The following is a 19698-nucleotide window of genomic DNA, read 5'->3' on the forward strand; positions in this document are numbered from 1 at the left end:
AATAAGACCTTCTGGTATTTTGATAACATATCAAGGCTCAACATGAGAAAAAGGTCTCTCTGACATAGTTACATATACATATCAGGTTTAGTCACATGTAATGTGTAATATTCAACCCATTTTCTGAGAGAAGTGATTTATATAAACACAAGGTGTGGAATTCTATTCCTTTTTATGTGACTAAATGGCAGTTTTGGCTTTACACTGACACAGGTTCAAAAGGAGGGCTGCAAAAGGGCCTGGATAATTCCTAGCATGTAGTGTGCTGGTTACAGTACTGTGTTGGGAAGTCAGAGAAACACAAATTCAAACCCCCTCAGAGAGAGGCGGGGTCCTGATGGCTAGAAAATGGTATTTAGAGGTTTGCTCTTGGGAATTGGCTTATAGTAGTAAAGTAGATATACATTAGAATAATGGTCCAAAGCAACAGTAAGAGTTAATTGGTTTCTAAAAGCCTGTTTCTGAAAGTTGCCTCAAGGCCCGCTGTGTCTGAAGCCAGCAGGCACGCAGGCTGGGAAATTAAAGACATGTACCACACTGTTCCATAACATGAAATAAGGTGGTACCAGGTCACAGTGCCCAACTGCAGAGTCCTTGGGATTTCCGATTTTGAGCGAACAGACCAAATTAGGAGGACATGTGCATGTGATGGGTTTGTAAAACAAAGGAATATGCTGACAGAACGTGAACAGTATGATGACAGAGAGACCAATCACCAATGGCCAGAAACAAAGAGTCATCATAGAAGCAGAAAAGAATACAAAAGTAGGGATTTCAGAGCAGCAAAGGGTCCCAGAAAGGGGAACCCAAGGCCACCATGGACAGAAAGCATACCACCGGCCCATCTCACCCACCCCACTGGGACTTGGCCTCCAACCTCCAGGCTGCTGACATATGACATTTAAGAGAGAACCTCAGAGTGAAGCTCGCATACTGGTCAGGCATACCTTGACTCTGACAACAGCTCTAGGTCTGGTAGATAAAGAATTGTTTGCATTATTTTTATCTGCTATCACTTTCTATCAATAAAATTTGCCTATTATCAAATGGAAAGGCTGTGGTCGATCTGAAGGTTTTGAGTCTGCCTGGAACAAGGTAGCTGGGTTATAAATCCAGTGCCAACAGGTCCTAGAAACTAGGTTTTTTGCTTCCTGGGCAATTAGCCTAACAACTCAGCTACTGAAGCTAAAACAAGGGAGGAACTTGTCCCCCTGTGTTACATCAGTGTATGTACATTCATAGCTGCCTGGCCCGTGTGTAGTCTACTGAGCACATGCAGTAGTTGTGTGGATGCTTACACACCAACCCTGCAGAGGTTGGTGCCAGAAATACTACTTACACAGAAATACTACTTACACAGTTGGACACAGGGAAAGGGAAGAGAGTTCCACCTAAGAGGAGATCAGCAGCCCTGCAATGTGTATAAGACTGTTAGGTCATCTAACACAAAGTGCTATAGAGCCAATCCCCACTTAGCTCTCTTAATTGGTTCCAAAAAAACCAAACGTTAAGCAGAACCACTCTAAATGAAATCCATTTGCCCATAGGAATGAATGTAAATATAGGTAATTGGTTACTGCCACTTCTCGCTGCCGCCTCTCCCCACTAGCCCGCTGACCTCTCCAGTCCCATTTGCCAGCCTGGGCCTGCGCTCCTGGGCTTCCACCAGCCCAGGCCCTGGGCACCAGCGCAGGCCCTGCATTGATTCCTATTCCCTCCACTCACCACTTCTCACCGCCACCGCCTCTACCTACACACCCGTCCACCCATCAGCCACTCCGACCCCATATGTCAGCCTGGGCACCAGCATTCCTGCTGCCTCACTCTGGGCATGGGTCCCTGCTGGCCCTGGCCCTGCATTCCTGCTGTCCCACCCTGGGTGCAGGCCTCTGCTGGCCCTGGCCCTGGGCACTGGCGCAAGCCCCGCACTCCTTGCCATCTCCTGCTGCTCAGTCTGGTGGGGCAGTGGAGCATCCCACAGAAGCAGGGTGGATGTGTGCAGCCAGTCAGGAGCAAGGGGGTTTGCAGCCTCCCCAATATGTGCTGAGCCGGCTGTAAACCCCACCCCACTCCCAGCCGGCTGCAGAGAGAGGTTGGGGGTGGGTCAGGGACTGTCCCCCACAGGCAAACCCCGGCTGGGGTCTGGGACTAGGGATGGGGTGTTAAACTTCCCTTCCCCCAAGTACAGACCTGTCCTGTCCTGCTAAAAACTTTCTGCTAGCTGCAACTATGGACTACAAATCCCAGAGGAAGCTGGAAGCAGGAACAGGAAGTGATGAGCAACCCTGTAAACACACAGCCCATGCTGGCTACGTGCCAGAGAGCCGTGTTCTAGCACCTCCCGGCTTCTGGCCTGAGTCACTGGAAGCATGTGGCTGCATTTCCTGAATCAAAAGTGAATGTCTGTTCAATGATTTCTCAGTTTAATCTCTGCATCTTAGACTGACCTGCAAAGACTTAACTGATACAACCTTGGGCTTTTTGACTGTCTGTACTTAGCCTGAAAGATTCACTATTGTAAAAGAAATCATCTCAACTGGATTCATACATCTGTGTGGTAAACTGCATATCCTGATCCTAAAAAGCCCAATTGGTAACACATAGCTTGCGTTGCATTTTACAGCAATAAAATGCAACTTTGATGTGTAGACTTGAGTTGAAGAGGAATCAAATAGTCAAAGTCAACATTTATCTGCAAGTACGCCACCTGCTACTCTTTAACAGAGTATGTGTGTGCAGTTGCTGTAAAACAGTTAAGAACATTCTCCTCTGGAACTAGAAGAAAATTTGGACGAATGGGAAAACATGCAGAAGACCCACATTTACTCAGTTTCATGATTCACTAACATTCTGATGATGACAATCTTCCCAAACACCACACATTGGATATAACTGGTTTGCTTTAAGTTAGGGATGTATTTGGTGTGCATCTTCATCACTTTTTAAAAGTGTATTTGTGATGGAGCCTCTCAAAGTGTAAGAACACTGTTTATAAATATATTATAAACCATATACTAAACAACAATTTTTGTGGCCAGTGGGGGTTATTCGACTGTCAAACATAGTTCTGAAAAACAGAGTTGCATTACAAAATAGGAGACTAATACAGGGGAAAACAAATCATGGTTATTGCTAACTTCTCTCCAAATAAGAAGATTACCGCCAAAAGACAAATATTTTTAAAAATATGAACACAAAATAAAATCTCTAGGTAGACAAGCTTCTTGCCTTCCCCTTTTATTATTGCTTTGGAAGGGGAATTTCATGGAATAAAATTTTGACTTAATGAAAATGAAAACCAAGACCACAAAAAAAAAAAGAAAAGATACTGTACATATACAGTCTCCCTGAAGTCATTCACAACTAGCTATTAAGACAAGCCATAGTAGTCAGATTTGACAACATACCTAATGGTCCTAAAAGATGAATAAAGCTAGTAAGGGCATCAAATTATATTACTCTAGCACCCTCTCCTGGCCCTCATCTAACATCATTTTGCCTAAATTACTAATAATACTTTTTTCCCCCTTCCATTTAGCTAGAAAGACTGTGGATTTTCCATAAGAACACATTAATTTAAAGAGGTGAGAGAATCAGTGAAAATATAATATATAGTATTTAAAATATCAATATAATAATCAATCAATATTACTGAATATTCAAGGCACTCACCTATCTGTAAATACAAATGGGAAGATCAATCTCTATATTTATAAAGAGCAAAATACTCGTCTTTAACCCACAGTTTCCCTAGTTCCTCTTACGAATTTCTACTGCATGCAAGCTTCTATTACTAAAAATGGGAGTTCTCCACATAGAACAAGTGAATACTGATTATTTTTAGAACACCTCATGATAACAACTGTGTTTTATATATGTGGTTAAAAATATAATAATATAACGAGAATTAAACAAAAATGACATTCATCCTAAAACAAGAGATTAACTTCAAGGTAATTAAACATGAACATTATGTACCAGCTGTTCTAGTGAACAGCTAGAGGATGCTATTTCCAGAAACAGAGGCTCAAAAATAAGAAAACCTTAGTACTGGGTTGTAAACCACTGGTACTCCAAGAACCTTAGAGAGAAAAACTTCTCAGGTAACTTTAACTGTCACCTCTGGACATCATCTCAGAAAGCTGAATAATGTATCTCCAGTCACTTACAGAAGATTCTACCAATATTAGTATAAGGGAAGACCAATTTTGAATTGCTAAATCAGCTCCTACTCTTCTTCACTATCAAACTTCTCACCTTTATAGCTATCCCTACTACTCCTATCTACCTATGTCCCATGAACCTGGCAAAAAACAAACAGGCCTATCTACCTATGTCTGTGATTGCAATGTTCTACACACCCTTCTGAACTTGCTTTGCTGGTGGAGTGACAGAAGAAACCTCAGTCTGTTTCTTCCCAAATACTACCTCATGTCTTCATATTCTAATACTTCCATAGCTATTAGAGGCTGTTTGGTCAAAAGCTGCCACTGTATACCAATGCTTGCATTCATACTGCTTTATATAGTTGATGTATACACTTATAAGGCCAGAAGGAGGCCTGCGTGACACTTCAGTCTGACCACATCACATATGCCATACGACTATTTCTGTTTTAACTAAGGTATTCCGTTTAGGGGAAACCCCCCCCAACTTAGATCAAAATATGTCTAGAGATGGAGAACACAACACAAACTTCCATAAATTATTCCAATGATTATTTACCCTAATACCCTTTATTTCTTAAAGGCTAAGTACAGACAGTCAAGAAGCCTGAGGCTGAATTGAATCAGTTTTTGCAGGTTAGTCTAAGCTGCAATGATTGAACCAATAAGCAAATGAACAGACATTCACTTTTGATTCAGGAAATGCAACTATACACCAGCAGCGGCTCAAGCCAGAAGCCAGGGGCACTACAGCACAGTTCTCTGGCACACAGCCAGCATAGACTGTGTGTTTGCTTCCTCTTACTGATGCCCCCTAGGTCTCTGGTATTTGCAGTCCAGAATCACAGTAGCAGGCCTCTGTAGTGTTGCTCATCACTTCTTCCTGCTTTCAGGTGCCTCTTTGTAGTCCACAGTCACAGCCACCACTAAGTAAGCAGGGCAGGGAAGTTCCATACTCAGGGGAGGGGAAGTTTAACCCCCCTCCCTTGCTGCAGATCCCAGCAGGGTTTTGCCTGGGGGGGCGGGCAGTGAGCCAGCCAGTGAGGCCTGTGAACCAGCCCTCACTGTTCCAGTTAGGGAGCAGAGGGATGGGGACAGCTCTGCTCTCTGAAGCAGACAGCACAGCCCAGCCCAGGGGTGCAAAATGCTGGGGGACTCTGATTTAACTCAAACCAGGAAGGGGTCTGGGACAGAAGTTCCATAAACCAGTTTAATCCAAATCAATGAAGTCTGATATTACATTCATCCAGGTTTATCTTAAACCAGTTTCAGCCATTTTGAAACTGCTTTATGTGCACTGAACAACTATTCTGTTACAGGTTTAAACCAGTTTCTGATCATAAACTGGTTTGTGTGTAACTTCTGTCCATAGCCTTAAGAATTTTTCTAGCTTTGCTTTTCAGCCATTGGTTCTTCTTATACCTTTGTCTGCTAGACTGAGGACCCCTCTATTTTCAAAGTTTTGTTTCCTGTGTATGTAAGTGAACGTGATTCAACCACCCCTCAACTTTTTGTTTTGATAGTAAAACAGAATGAGTTCAAGTCTTTCAGTAGTGATCAAACCAATGACAAATCTAGAGGTGATATAACTTCCCCAATATTCCCATGTCTATATTCAAAGCTTGTATTAGCCCTTTTGATCATGGCAACACCAAAGAAGCTCATGTTCAGCTGATTTTTTTTTCTTTTTACATATGGCCCCCAAATCCTTTTCTGAGTGACTTCCTCCCAGGATAGACTTTCCCAACCTGTGAGTGTAGCCTACATTTTTCTTTCATAGAGGTGTGATCTGACTCCCAGTCGATGTTAAATGCATATTGTTGGTTGCTTGTGTCTAGCTGAAAAGGAAGCCAGCTGACTGTGTCTGTAACTTGCCTTTGTTATTTCTCACTTTCTTTAGTGATGATTTTATGTTTTCTTCCAAGTCATAGATAAAAATGTTAAATGGTATACAGCCAAGAACAAATCCCTAGAGGACACAAATACAGTAAAAGCTCTGTTATGAGGCATCCCCCGGGAATGGGGGATGCCGGATAACAAAATATGCTGGTTAATTGAGCAGCCCCAGCTGCCACTTCTCCCGCTGCATCTGGGGCATCCCTCTGCCCCTCCCACAGCATTGCCATCCCTCCTCTCACATCACCACCCCTCCTGCGGGCCTGGTGGAACAGGGAGGCGGGCCCTGTGCAGCCCCTCACAGCCTGTTACACCCCCAGGCCGTGGTGGCTCAGAGAAACCAGAAGTGGGCGCTTCCAGTTTCACTTTATCTTACAAGCAGTCATACTGGTTAGTAGAGCATGCTGGCTTGTAAGATGCCAGTTAACAGAACTTTTATTGTAATTAATTATAATCTCTATGAACCTGCTTGCTATTTGGTGGGAAAGCATGACTATGTGACTGCCTCAAGCTAAAAATGTATCTGTTTCCAGTGGAAGAGAAATACTGTTGCTGAGGTAACATGCGGGTCCTATACACATTGAGGGGACACGTACACAGAAAGAATGGTTTTTAAAAGGAGCTAAAAAGCTCCTAAATAATGCAAGTGACCTTTCCAAAGCCAATGACAAGGCAAAACAAAAAACCCCTCCAAAATAAAACCTTTACATGCCAAATTTAAAATTCTATTCAAAGGTATTACTATCACTCATCTTTTAAACCTGCATTTTTTTTTTTTTTAATTTTACAGTGGATAACTTGTATTTTAACATAATGCTCTAGAGAAGTGGGACTCAGCCTGTGCCGATGTCTCACAATTTGGATATTCAGAGTCACGCATCAGCTTATGTACTAAAATGATTTCACCTTATAAAAATCAACATAGCTTATCAAGACTATTAACCAACTGAGGAATCAGAAACTGTCCCAGCCCCCAGACCACACTTCCATACAAACTCAAATCTGGGGAGAACTCATGCCTGCATCAAACAATTGTAGTTCATTGCAATACCACCATGATTACAGCATAATAGATTTAAAATTTAGCTCACCTTTATATGAACTAAAGCTCCAAATCAAGTATTTTGAAATAAATACAATTTCCAGTAGCCTCAAAAAAACTAACTTACTACTTTTCCCAATATTTTCAGGTATTCATATTCTTTTTTCAATGTCATTACTGCTGGCAAAAGGATTTTTTTTAAATGTATTTAATATAACTTCACCCTTTCACTTTTTCCACATTTGAATGTTCTTATTCAAACTGCAAGTGTTATATGTTATTTCCTTCAGAATTTGGCTGTTCATTATATTGCTAGGTAGGGCTGCAGTGATCAATAGCTTGCAACTTACACAGCATAATTCATTTGCTTAGCAACGGTATGGGTGGGGTTCAAAACAGAGAAGCTACATCAGTAATATTTTGCAACTATGAGGTAAGAAAAAACAAAGAGATGCAGGAACTGGTTTGGTACATTTCTTTAAAACAGAAAACAGTATTTCCCTTACCCTTCCATTATAAACAAATGTGACTTGTTTCATAAATTCAACATACAAAAATGAATTAAACTGCATTTAAAATATGTCCCATGGAAAAATATAATGTTAAAACTGTTACATTTGCTTCTATTACTAAATATAATGCATGCAAAGAAATACAGGCCGATCCAGCTTAAAATGTATGCATGTATTACTGTATTTACCCACATTCAAGACAACTTCAAATGTAACATGATCCCTGTGGCAGAAATGCCACCATCTGTGTCTCCCTCCAGAAATCTGTCCCAGTCAGCTTGGGACACTGGGGTCGAATTCCTAAGGAAGGGGGGATTTTCCTCCCTGCCTACGTGACAAAAGCCTGGTGCCGAGGGTGTGGTCCCTCTGGTCACTTGAGTGGGTGGAGGAAAAAGCCCCTGCTCCTCTGACTAGGTAACCAGTGATGCTTTTTAATTGGTTGGTTAGTCGCCAACACTGCTGGCTTCTATTGGACTGGGCTGCTGAGGTCAGAAAGGCTATATAAGGGCCTGGTCCAAGAAGAAGGGGGAGAAGCCATTTTACCAGCATGGCACAAGCATCAGGACACAGAGAGAGAGTCTGATCCAACTGAAACACACTCTCTCTGGAAATCTCCGAGCCAGATCTCGACCATCTTCTGGATGATACTTGTGTTTCTAGAGAGTTAGTCAGCTCACAGTGATGCATTTGTGTATCAAACAGCCACCTCAGCCAGACTGTTTTGCTCAGTGGTAATCCCTTGATAGTGCTCTACCTCCTACCCTATTCTAACCCTACCCTTTGTAACCAATAAAGTTCTCCTTTGTGATTGGTGTAGGAGACTTACTGAGGTGTGGGTTTAATTATGCCTAGGAGGCCCCTTGGGTCTGCAGACTAAGGGAGACTATCCTTTTTGGCCCCCAACTTGGGGAGGAGCCCCGAAGGGCTTGTATTGGGTCAAGTACCCGTAGGACTATTAGGCCTGTGTTTCCCCGAGGACACAGAACCTAGAAGGTCCCCTCTCGGGGTGGTGGTAGCACGTTACCCCCGGACTCTGTAGCGGGGCTCGAAAGGGGGTCTGCCAGGGCTTAGGCGCCCCTGGGGAGATACATGGAGTCCGGCAGGTGGATGGGCATAGTGAGGTGGGAGGTTCAACACAGGAGCTCCCCCTACTGGCCCACCACAATCCCCCCCAATAATTAGATCGTATACGTGGAAAATGATAAATGTTATACTTTTCCATGTACAGAATCTAATTAGGGGAAGGTCATCTTAAAATTTGTCCCCTATACTGTTGTGGCAAAAAAAGCAGCAGCAGGGGATGAATAGCCAGACACCTGCTCCTTGTCTGCCCACAGTCCCTTGGCCTGTGCCTGCCCACTAACATCCTGGGAATCGAGGCCAGGAACACACTTAGTATTAAAAGAAATTAGAATAATACAGAATGATTCTACTAGGCAACATTTTATTATTTTATGGTAAAATTTATTAAACTTGCCATTTATTAAATCCAGTTTTCAGGCTGTAACATTATTCGGAACAAGTTCTTCTTTATTTTAGACATACTATCCATGTCTAAAAACGTGTTCAGTAGCAAAACAAAATTAGACTTAGTCATGAAAGAACTGTTTGTGCTCAATGGGTATTTTTGGTTTCCGTATTTCTCGAGGCATTTTGTAGCATAAGAGAAATGTGACAGTCTTCCTATTCTGCACACTTTGTCTATCTGTTCCTAAGAAAACAATAATCAGTATTTGTTTTTATTATAACTTTTACACTAGTATATCCGGTTCCAAGACATAGAAGCTTTCGCTAATAATTTATTAGATTCCTTTTTACAGAAGGAAATTTCTGCTATGTATAAATGGGAAAATGGTGTGTATTTTATTTTCTGAAAATGTTAAATATACTGATATTCTGAAGGCAAAATTCTACATAATTCTATTCAACAATCCCTACATCAGAATTTGGTCCTGAATGTTTTCTACCAAACATGCACAATATGTGGCTCCAACAAGCTGGTCACTACCTTATTAGTTGCACAGCTATGGGACAAACAAAGGTACTTTTGTTAAAGTCATAGGCTCCCGGGATGGTCAATTGATAACATAGACTATAGTGGAATGCCAAATATTTGCACTCCCATCAATCATATATCCAATTAACATTACTGTATGTGATATATCATTGATCAAAATAAAAATCATCTTAGTTATCCACATTTCACCCCACTAATCATCAGATTATAATGACCAAATCTGAGTTCCCAGATTTATTTTGTTAATAAAGTAAAACACGTCTTTTTCTTTTGTACTTTCAGTTGTGTTTTAGGAATTTATCTATCAACTGAATACTTTCATAACTAACTACACAGGGGTTGAACCCAGCCAGTTCAGATGTTTGGTGTTCTACTTATTAGGATTCATAAGTCAGAGTGACTTTAGATAACATTAAACCTCTACTCCAAGTCAATTTATAGAACCTTGTACAAATAAAGGAACACAGACTACTAGGAGAAGCAAGAGAGAATACTTGAAGAAACCAAAACTCAGAGGCTAAACAGAGACATTAAAAAAGCCAGAGCCTGAATTGACTCAATCTTTGCAGGTTAGTCTAACCTGTGTAGATTGAACTGATCTGGAAGTGAACTTTCACATTTGATTCCAGAAATGCAGCCACATGCCTCCAGTGGCTCAGGCTAGAAGCCAAGAGGCAATAGAATGAACCCTTCCTTCCCTTTGGCAGCAGCTGCAAGGCTGGAAGAAAGTTGATTGGGGGGGGGGGGGTGGCTCTGGCCAGGTGCCAGCAGGCTGCTAAGTATAATTGGGGAGGTGTTTAAACCTCCACCCTGGCCTGAAGAGACCCCAGCCAGAATGTGCCTGAAGGGGGAAGGGGAAAGGAGGAAGCAGCCCCTGCCAGGTTTGTCCCTCGGGGCGCATAGCCAGACAGCAGCCTGGGCACTGCCTCAGGAAAAGGGGGGTGTGGAATTAAACACCCTAGTCTCCCCTCTGCCCCCCTGTCATGGGGACCCCAGCCTGGGTCTGCCCAGCTTTCTGCCCTGCTAGCAGCTCATGGGGTGGGGGGCATGGCTAGAGCAAGCAGGCATGGCCCCGCCATCCACCCACCTTGCCTGGGGCTAGGAGAGCTAAGCCGGGCCAACCCACAGGTGCAGCTGAGGGTGGGCGTGGAGGGGCCAGCCCGGGCTGGGTTGCAGGGGCAGAGCCCTTCCCAGTCAGCTGTGGCTCAGGCTAGAGCCACGGGAGGCCTGTGCCCAGATTGCTCTGGGCTCCCCACACACAGGCTGGGCCGAGCTGTCATGGAGCCACAGCTGCCTGGGAAGAACCCTGCCCCTGCAGCCTGTCCTGTCTCAGGTTGGCTCCTCCATGCCCAGCTTCAGCAATGCCTCCAGCTGGCCCCACTCAGACCCAGGTGAGGCAGGTAGATAGTGGGGCCAGCCTGGGTGGGTCGTGGGGGCAGGGCCCTTCCCAGCTGGCTGTGGCTCTGTGGCAACCTGACCCAGTGCACATGGTGTGAAGGTGACACCACGCAGCTGTGGGTGGGCACCATGGCAGACGAACTGGCTGTGCGAGATGTGTTCATCATGCCTGTGGCTGCCCAGGCCAGCTTGCAAGCACTGGTGAGCCCAGAGTGTGGCAGCTGCCTGCCATCACTGTGCAGAGGGCATAGCAGTGGTGGCAGCTGTGGGCAAACGAGCCCCCCTCATGTGCAGCTGCCAGGCTCCAGGCCCACCAGTGCCTCCGAACTGGTCCAGGCAGCTGCGGGTATGATGAATACATCCTGCACAGCCAGTTCGGCTGCCAAGGTGCCCACCCGCCGCTGCAGCAGTGTCAGTTCCATGACACTGCCCAGCCAGCTGCTGCCCATGTGCACTGAGTCCAGCTATCACAGAGCCACAGCTAGCTGGAAAGGGCCCTGCCCCAGGCCAGCACCGCTATCCACCCATCTCGCCTGTGTCTGAGTGGGGCCAGCTACAGGAGCTGCTGAGGGCCGGCATAGAGGGGCCGGGCTGGGCCAGGCCAGGCTGAGGGGCCTGGGCCCTTGCCAGCCAGCCGTGGCTCCATGACAGCCTGGCCCAGGCTGAGCGCAGAGAGCTGGGAGCAATCTGGACACACAGCTCTCACAGCACCAGCCTGAGCCGCACCCAGATGGGAAGGGCCCAACTCAGGCTGGGCCATCCATGCCCAGCCTCAGCAGTGCCCATGGACTGACCCAGCTCAGTCCCACAGCCTCTGCCTTTCCCATGGCTGATGCTAGGGCTGGCAGGGCCATGCCAGACACCATCTGGCCACACCCCCACCCCTGCCACTGTAGCAGCAAGGGGAGGAGGAGAGGGAGGAAACCCTGACAGGGGCTGCTCCGCCCTGGCCAGGCAGACCCCGGCTGCAGTCCCCCATGGGGAGAGGGGTGGGAGGATGAATAAAACCCCTCCCTTACACTTCACCTTAAGGGGCCTTGCTGATCAGCATTTGGACACAGTCCTGCCCCTGGTCCAGCTAGAAAGCAGAGGGGCGGGGGCCAGCCCTGATCTCTGGAGCAGACAGCACAGTCCAGTCTAGGGCTGAAAAGCATGCTTGGATACTGGGGGACTCTGATTTAACTTAAACCAGGAAGGGGTCTGGGACAGAAGTTTCATTAACCAGTTTGACTCAAATCAGTTAAGTCTGATACTAAATTTAATCGGGTTTATCTCAAACAGGTTTCAGCCATTCTGAAACTGGTTCATGTGCACTCCAATCACTGAACAGATATTCACGTTTGATTCAGGAAATGCAGCCACATGCCTGCAGTGACTCAGGTCAAAAGCTGGGAGGCACTAGAACATGACTCTAGCACGTAGCAAGCATGGGCTGTGTGTTTGCAGGGTTGCTCATCATTTCTTCTTCCTGCTTCCATGTGCCTCTGGGATTTGTAGTCCACAGTTGCAGCCAGAAGTAAGTTTTTAGCAGGGCAGGGCAGGGCAGTTCTGTATTTGGGGGAAGGGAAGTTAAACCCCCCATCCCTAGCCCCAGACCCCAGCTTGGGCTTGAATGTGGCAGGGAGTCCTTTCCCTAGCCCCCAACCCTACTCTGCTAAAGCAGACAGCCCAGCCCAGGGCTGGAAAGCATGCTGGGGGACTGTGATTTAACTAGAACAAGGAAGGGGCCTGGGACAGAAGCTTCATAAATCAGTTTAACCCAAATCAGTTAAGTCTGATACATTCAACCAGGTTTATCCTAAACTGATTTCGGCCATTTTGAAACTGCTTTATGTGCACTGAACTTCTTTTCTGTTACAGATTTAAACCAGTTCCTGATCACTTAAACCGGTTTACATGTAACTTCTGTCCCTAGCCAGAAAGTTCAACTTTCAGATTCCAAAATGGGCTCTGAACCTGTCCTAGGCCCAGAATAGATTAGTTCCAGGTTAAAACGAATGGATCTCAACTATACAACATCTAAATGAATCAACAAAAACATAACTCAGTATGTTTATATAGGCTACAAATATTGGACATAATACAACATTTATTCAATGTAGAGACCATCACGGTACATACCACATTTACCCAAATATATGATGACACTGAATATAAGATGATATATATGGAAAATGTATTAATTTGTTATAATTTTCCAGGTATAGAATCTAATTATTGGAGGTTTGCCATAAATTGGGTAATAGGTAAGGCTAACTACACTCTGTCTTGCATTAGTAGGTGCATCACAAGCAGGTCTAAGGAGGTGATACTTCCCCTCTATGTGGCACTGGTGAGGCCACAGCTGGAGTACTGTGTCCAGTTTTGGGTACCACACTTCAAGAAGGATGTGGATAATCTGGAAAGGGTTCAGAGGAGGACTGCTTGTATGGCTGAGGGTCTGCAGTTAAGATACTATGAAGACAGATCGAGTGACCTGAATCTCTTCAGCTTCTGCAAGAGAAGGCTGAGAGGTGATCTTGTGGCTGTCTACAGGCTCATCGGTTTGGGGGGGGGGGGGGGGAAATAGGGATACTCTGTTTAATTGGGTTACTAGAAACAACAGCCATAAACTGAAGGAGAGCAGATTTAGATTGGACATCAGGAAAAAAGGTCTTTACATTGAGGGTTGCCAAATTATGGAATGGGCTTCCAAGGGAGGTGGTGCAGATCAGGGGGTCAGACTCAATGATCTGCACCACCTCCCTTGGTCCCTTCTGGGTCCCTTCCGATAGGTTCCTTCTGAACCTAGAAATCTATGAAAATCTATTAAATTTGTCCCTCTCCCACAGCTACAGCAGAGAACAAGAATGTGGGAGATCAAGAAGCCCCTTTTCCCTCTGCTTCCCCCCAATTTCTTCTCCCTGTAGCTTCTTCCCCCCCCCCATCTGTCCTATCAGAGCCTGCTTTCCCTGAGCAGATGGAAGCGAGAAACAAGTTTCAAAACACTGACCTTGAAATAAACATATCTGTAGTAATTTGCATATAGTACTCATAGATATAGTTCACCTAGAAGTCATGCATTTTACCTTTTTTTAATTGATGCAAGTTTTAGCACACGTATTCCATAAAAACAATTTTAAGCAGCAGTTTTGTAACTATATGCATGTAATAATACAATACATGCATATTAGCCCAAAGCCAAAAGTTTCATGATTTACCAGATAGTTCACTGGGCTAGGCCCTAGCAGTCAACAGCAATTCAAGCCATGGTAACCCCACAGCTCAGCCCTGCTCTGTATGTGTGTGTACTCCAGATACCCCCTCACAAACGATTCACATGCTAATTAGCCTCCCACTCATGACTGGAACTGAATGTTCTTATCTTGAGTCCTGGGATCCTCCAAAAATGTATATGCAGATGAGATGCAGGGCAACCTGATCTGGCTCTACCTCATGGAGGGCAGGGCCACACTGATCATATGTGACAGGCTGAGAACAGGGCTGAGATTGGGATTGGGGTTGAACTGTTGGGGCCCTGTTTAGTGAAGTTTGCCAGACATTTAAAGCTGGTGAAAAAACAAGAATAATTGGAAATGGGAAGAAAGGAACAACTCAGCTGTGGACATGAAGAGGAAGTCAAAGTGTATGCAATGTAGTGGATCACCATGACTTGGAAAAAATGAGGCAGTGGTATGAGGGACTGAGCTTAAATGGACACTACTGTATATTTTATTCAGATGGGCTGCAGATTAGTTCCGGACCACATTAGTACCAATGAGTTTTTTGTCAACCTGTCTCCCTCCTCCTCTTTGTCCGCCTTCTTCTTTCTAAGCTCCATAGCATGTGATTTTTCTTCCTTTTTCCAATATGGTTCTCTTTTTTCTCCTGCTCTATTCTCACTCCTCCATCTTCCTGCATAGTTTTCTCCTCTTCCCTCATCTCTCCTCTGTCTCAAAGTCCCTTGTTCCACTTCATCTTCCCTTCTTTTCCCTCCTCTGTCACCAGCTGGGCCCTTTCAACTACTAAAATTTCATTCTCTTTCTTCCTGACTCTTCTTATGGCATATCCTCTACTGTCATGCATTCTGACTCAACATCTTTTTCTCCATTTGCTGTTTCCTGTCTCTGTTGCTTCACTGTAGATCTCACTTTATTTGAGAAGGATCATGGACATTGCCACTGTAAGTGTTCATCTTCCCTGCAAATAAGTATTGCACTTCAGTACTTCTTGGCACTCCGCTGCCCTGTGTCCTTTACCTTCACATCCGTAGCATATTGTATACCAACAGTCTGTGGCCAGGTATCCTTCCTGGCCACACTTGCTACAGAGTTTAGACTGTCAAAAATACATTGTAAACCCTCAGTATGGCTCTACTTGGATTACTGATGCATTATCATAGAATCATAGAAAGTTAGGGTTGGAAGGCTCCTTAGGAGGTCATCTAGTCCAACCCCTGTTCAAAGCAGGACCATTCCCAACTAGATCATTCCAGCCAGGAGTTTATTGAGATGGGTCTTAAAAACCTCCAAGAAGGGAGATTCCACCACCTTTCTAGGTAATTCATTCCAGTGCTTCACTATCCTCCTACCGAGAGAGTTTTTCCTAATATCCAAAACTAAACTTCCCTTGCTGCAATTTGAGACCATTGCTCCTTGTTCTGAGATCTGCTACCACTGAGACCAGTCTAACTCCATCGTCTTTGCAACTACCCTTCAGGTTCATAGATTCACAGATGTTAGGGTCGGAAGGGACCTCAATAGATCAGTCTAACCCCCTGCATAGGCAGGAAAGAGTGCTGGGTCTAGATGACCCCAGCTAGATGCCTATCTAACCTCCTCTTGAAGACCCCCAGGGTAGGGGAGAGCACCACCTCCCTTGGGAGCCCGTTCCAGACCTTGGCCACTCGAACTGTGAAGAAGTTCTTCCTAATGTCCAGTCTACATCTGCTCTCTGCTAGCTTGTGGCCATTCTTTCTTGTAACCCCCGGGGGCGCCTTGGTGAATAAAACCTCACCAATTCCCTTCTGTGGCCCCGTGATGAACTTATAGGCAGCCACAAGGTCACCTCTCAACCTTCTCTTGCAGAGGCTGAAACAGTCCAGGTTCTCTAGTCTCTCCTCGTAGGGCTTGGTCTGCAAGCCCTTAACCATACAAGTGGCCCTTCTCTGGACTCTCTCCAGGTTTATCCGCATCCCTCTTGAAGTGCGGCGCCCAGAATTGCACGCAGTACTCCAACTGTGGTCTGACCAGCGCCCGATAGAGGGGAAGTATTACCTCCTTGGATCTATTCGTCATGCAGTTAAAAGGTAGTTAAAAGATGCTATCAAATCCCTCCTCAGTCTTCTCTTCTTTAGATTAAACAAACCCAATTCCTTCAGCCTCTCCTCAGAAGTCATGGGCCCAGCCGCCTAACCATTTTTGTTGCCCTGCACTGGACTCTCTCCAACTTAGCCACATCCTTTCTGTAGTGTGGGGCCCAAAACTGGATACAGTACTCCAGATATGCCTTACCAGTGCTGAAAAGGAGAAAATAATCACTTCCCTCAATCTGCTGGTAGTGCTCTTACTAATGCAGCCCAGTATGCCAAAGGCCTTCTTCATAACAAGGGCGCACTGTTAGCTCATAGTCAGCTTACTGTCCACCGTAACCCTCAAATCCTTTTCTGCAGAGCTGCTGCTTAGCCAGTTGGTCCGTAGCCTGTAGTGGTGCATGGGACTGTTCCAACCTAAGTGCAGGACTTTGCACTTGTCTTTATTGAACTTCATGAGATTTCTTTTGGTCCAATCCTTCAATTTGTTGAGGTCTCTCTGAAATCCTAGCCCTACCCTCCACTATATTCACTACTCTCCCCAGGTTGGTGTCATCTACAAACTTGCTGAGGGGTGCTCCATCCCATCTTCCAAGTTATTGATGAAGATATTGAACAAAACCAGCCCAAGGACCAACCCCTGGGACACTCCACTTGACACTGGATGTGAACTAGACCTCAAACCATTGAGGTCTAGTTGGGTAGATCTCACTACCCATTGATTCTGAAGTTCCAGCCATCTTTCTATTCACCTTACAGTCCATTCATCCAACCCATACTTCCTCATCTTGCTTGAAAGAATGCTGTAGGAGAATGTATCAAAAGCCTTGCTTTTGATAAAAATCAAGGTATACCACATCCACTGGTCTCCCCACATCAACAGAGCCAGTCATCTCACCATAGAAGGCAGTCAGGTTGCTCAGGCATGCCTTAACCTTGGTGAATCCATGCTAACTGTTCCTAATCACTTTCTTCTCCAAGTACTTAGAAATGGATTCCATGAGAATTTGCTCCATGATTTTTCCAATAACTGAGGTGAGGCTGGTCTGTAGTTCCCTAGCTCCACCTTCTTCCCTTTTTAATGATGGGTGCTATATTTGCCCTTCTCCAATGGTCCGGGACCTTCCCCAGTCACCATGAATTTTTGAAGATAAAGGTCGGTGGCTCGGCTGTCACATCAGCCAACTCCGTCAGCACCCTCAAATGCGTTGCATCCGGCCACATGGACTTTTCAGAAAATCTAGATGTGTAAAAGTCCCCAACCTGTTCTTTCACCACTGTTGGCTGCTCACCTTCTCCCCAAACTGTGCAGCCCAGTACAGTAATCTGGGAGTGGACCTTGCCTATGAAGACCAAAGTAAAAAAAACAAAAAACATTGAGTACTTCAGCCTTTTCCTCATTATCTGTCACTTGGTTGCTTCACCCATTCAGTAAGGGATCCACACTTCCCCTGACCTTCTTGTTGTTAACATACTTGTAGAAACCCTTTTTGTTACCCTTCATGTCCCTTGCTAGCTGCAATTCCAATTGTGCTTTGGCCTTCCTGATTTTATCCCAGCATGCCCGAGCAATATTCTTATACTCCTCCCTAGTCATCTAAGTTTTCACCTCTTGTAAGCTTCCTTTTTGTGTTTGAGCTCACTGAGGAGTTCTCTGCTAAGCCACACTGGTCAGCTGCCATATTTACTGTTCTTCCTGTACACTGGGATGTGCTGTTCCTGCACCTTCACTAAGGTTTCTTTAAAATACAGCTAGCTCTCTTGGACTCCTTCCCCCTTCAGACTGGCTTCACAGTGGTTCCTGCCTATCAATTCCCTGAGGAGTCTAGGTCTGCTTTTCTGAAGTCTGTGGTCCATACTGTGCTCCTCTCCTTTCTTCCTTTTGTCAGGATGCTAGTTACTCTCCAACACTTGCACCAGGCATTTGTCCCCAGTGCTCTCCAAAAAATTCCTAGATTGCCTGTGCACTGCTGTATTGTCCTCCCAGCAGATGTCAGGGCGATTGAAGTACCCCATTAGAACCAGGACCTGTGATGTGGATACTTCCACTAACTGTTTGAAGAAAGCCTCATCCACAACTTCCTCCTCCTTGTCTGGTGGTCTATAGCAGACATCTGCCAGGACTCTTATTTTATCCTGCCAGGACTCCTCTCATCTGCCCTCATTACTATGCATGCTCTCCACAATCCTGTCTGTATATTGTATTTATCATGTATCATCTCAATGCGCACACCTTTTGTGCATAATTCTCCAAACATTTTTCTATCTTCCCCATCTCAAGTATGTTCGTGGTACATGTGAATAATTATTGCCCTTTCTCTTCTCTCCCATAATAAAACTTTATGTTCTTTATGTTTCCCTTTAAGTTCTTCTCTCTCACCTACTACCTCATATGTCTTCCAAAAATCTTCATAACCTTCTCGGCTCCAATAGGAAATTTCCTAAGACTTCTAGCTAGGAAAAGTGAGAAGGCTATTCAAATGTTCTGCTTTAACATCCAAAACTTCAAACAATATCTTTTCTACAAATGTATATCTATTCATCATCCAACTTCTCTATTCTCCTTTCCCTGTTACTACTGCTCTTATTCTCAGGAGTAGATTACTTGCCACTCAGTCTGTTGTTTCTTCTCATCTTTATTTTTGCTGGTTTGGCTTATTCCTCCAACTAGTTGTCGTCTTCCCTTCTGTCACTATTATATTCTTCATTTCTCCTTCCTGACCTTCTCTCTTCCTCTTCTCCTGTTCTTCCTGCTGGCTGGACTCTTCCTTCATTGCTTTCTTCAGTAAACCCTCCTCCAAAACCACTGATCCCATGACACCTTTCTTTCCTGCCTTCTTTCATCCCTTCTTCCCCACTTTCACCCATCCTCCATCAGCTGCTGGATATTTCCTTCTACTCTCTGATTCACTTCTCATTTCCTGATCCACTTTCTATTCCATAGCTGTCACTCTCCTCTCCAAGACCGCTGCCATGCTGTTTTGGGCTCTGAAAACTCTTCCACCTCCTTCTCCTCCATCCCAGTGCTCCACCACTATCCTCTGGAGCTCCTGGCATCAATCCAGTCAGTAAACTGAGCCTCAGCTGAACCAACTACACTTGATCTAAGACAAGGGGTGGCCAAAAAGCTATGCCACCGATGGGAACCTTGTTCAATTTCGCGTGTGTGTGTGTGTGTGTGTGTGTGTGTGTCCCTTATAAGAAAAAATAGATGGGTGTTTCCCTCTGCAGGGAACTGGTATTGGGCCTGACGCTATGGCAATACCAGGCTAGGATCAGGAAAGCCAGAGTCAGCCCTAACACCCTCCTTTTGGTGCCAAAATGTGTAATCTTAGCTTAAAGGTTGAGATGCTGATGAGAGTTTACGACAGGGGCGG

The 19698-nt window shown here is 45.0% G+C and overlaps 1 protein-coding gene across 1 annotated transcript in view; it reads right to left on the minus strand.

The window, feature by feature from the left end:
• The window catches only part of FRY (FRY microtubule binding protein), a 468020-nt gene that overhangs the window by 390983 nt on the left and 57339 nt on the right, over positions 1–19698 (minus strand). The gene's annotated exons all lie outside the window — the stretch shown is intronic.

This window comes from Alligator mississippiensis, chromosome 1 (genome assembly GCF_030867095.1).
Source record: "Alligator mississippiensis isolate rAllMis1 chromosome 1, rAllMis1, whole genome shotgun sequence".
Classification (NCBI taxonomy): Eukaryota; Metazoa; Chordata; order Crocodylia; family Alligatoridae; genus Alligator; species Alligator mississippiensis.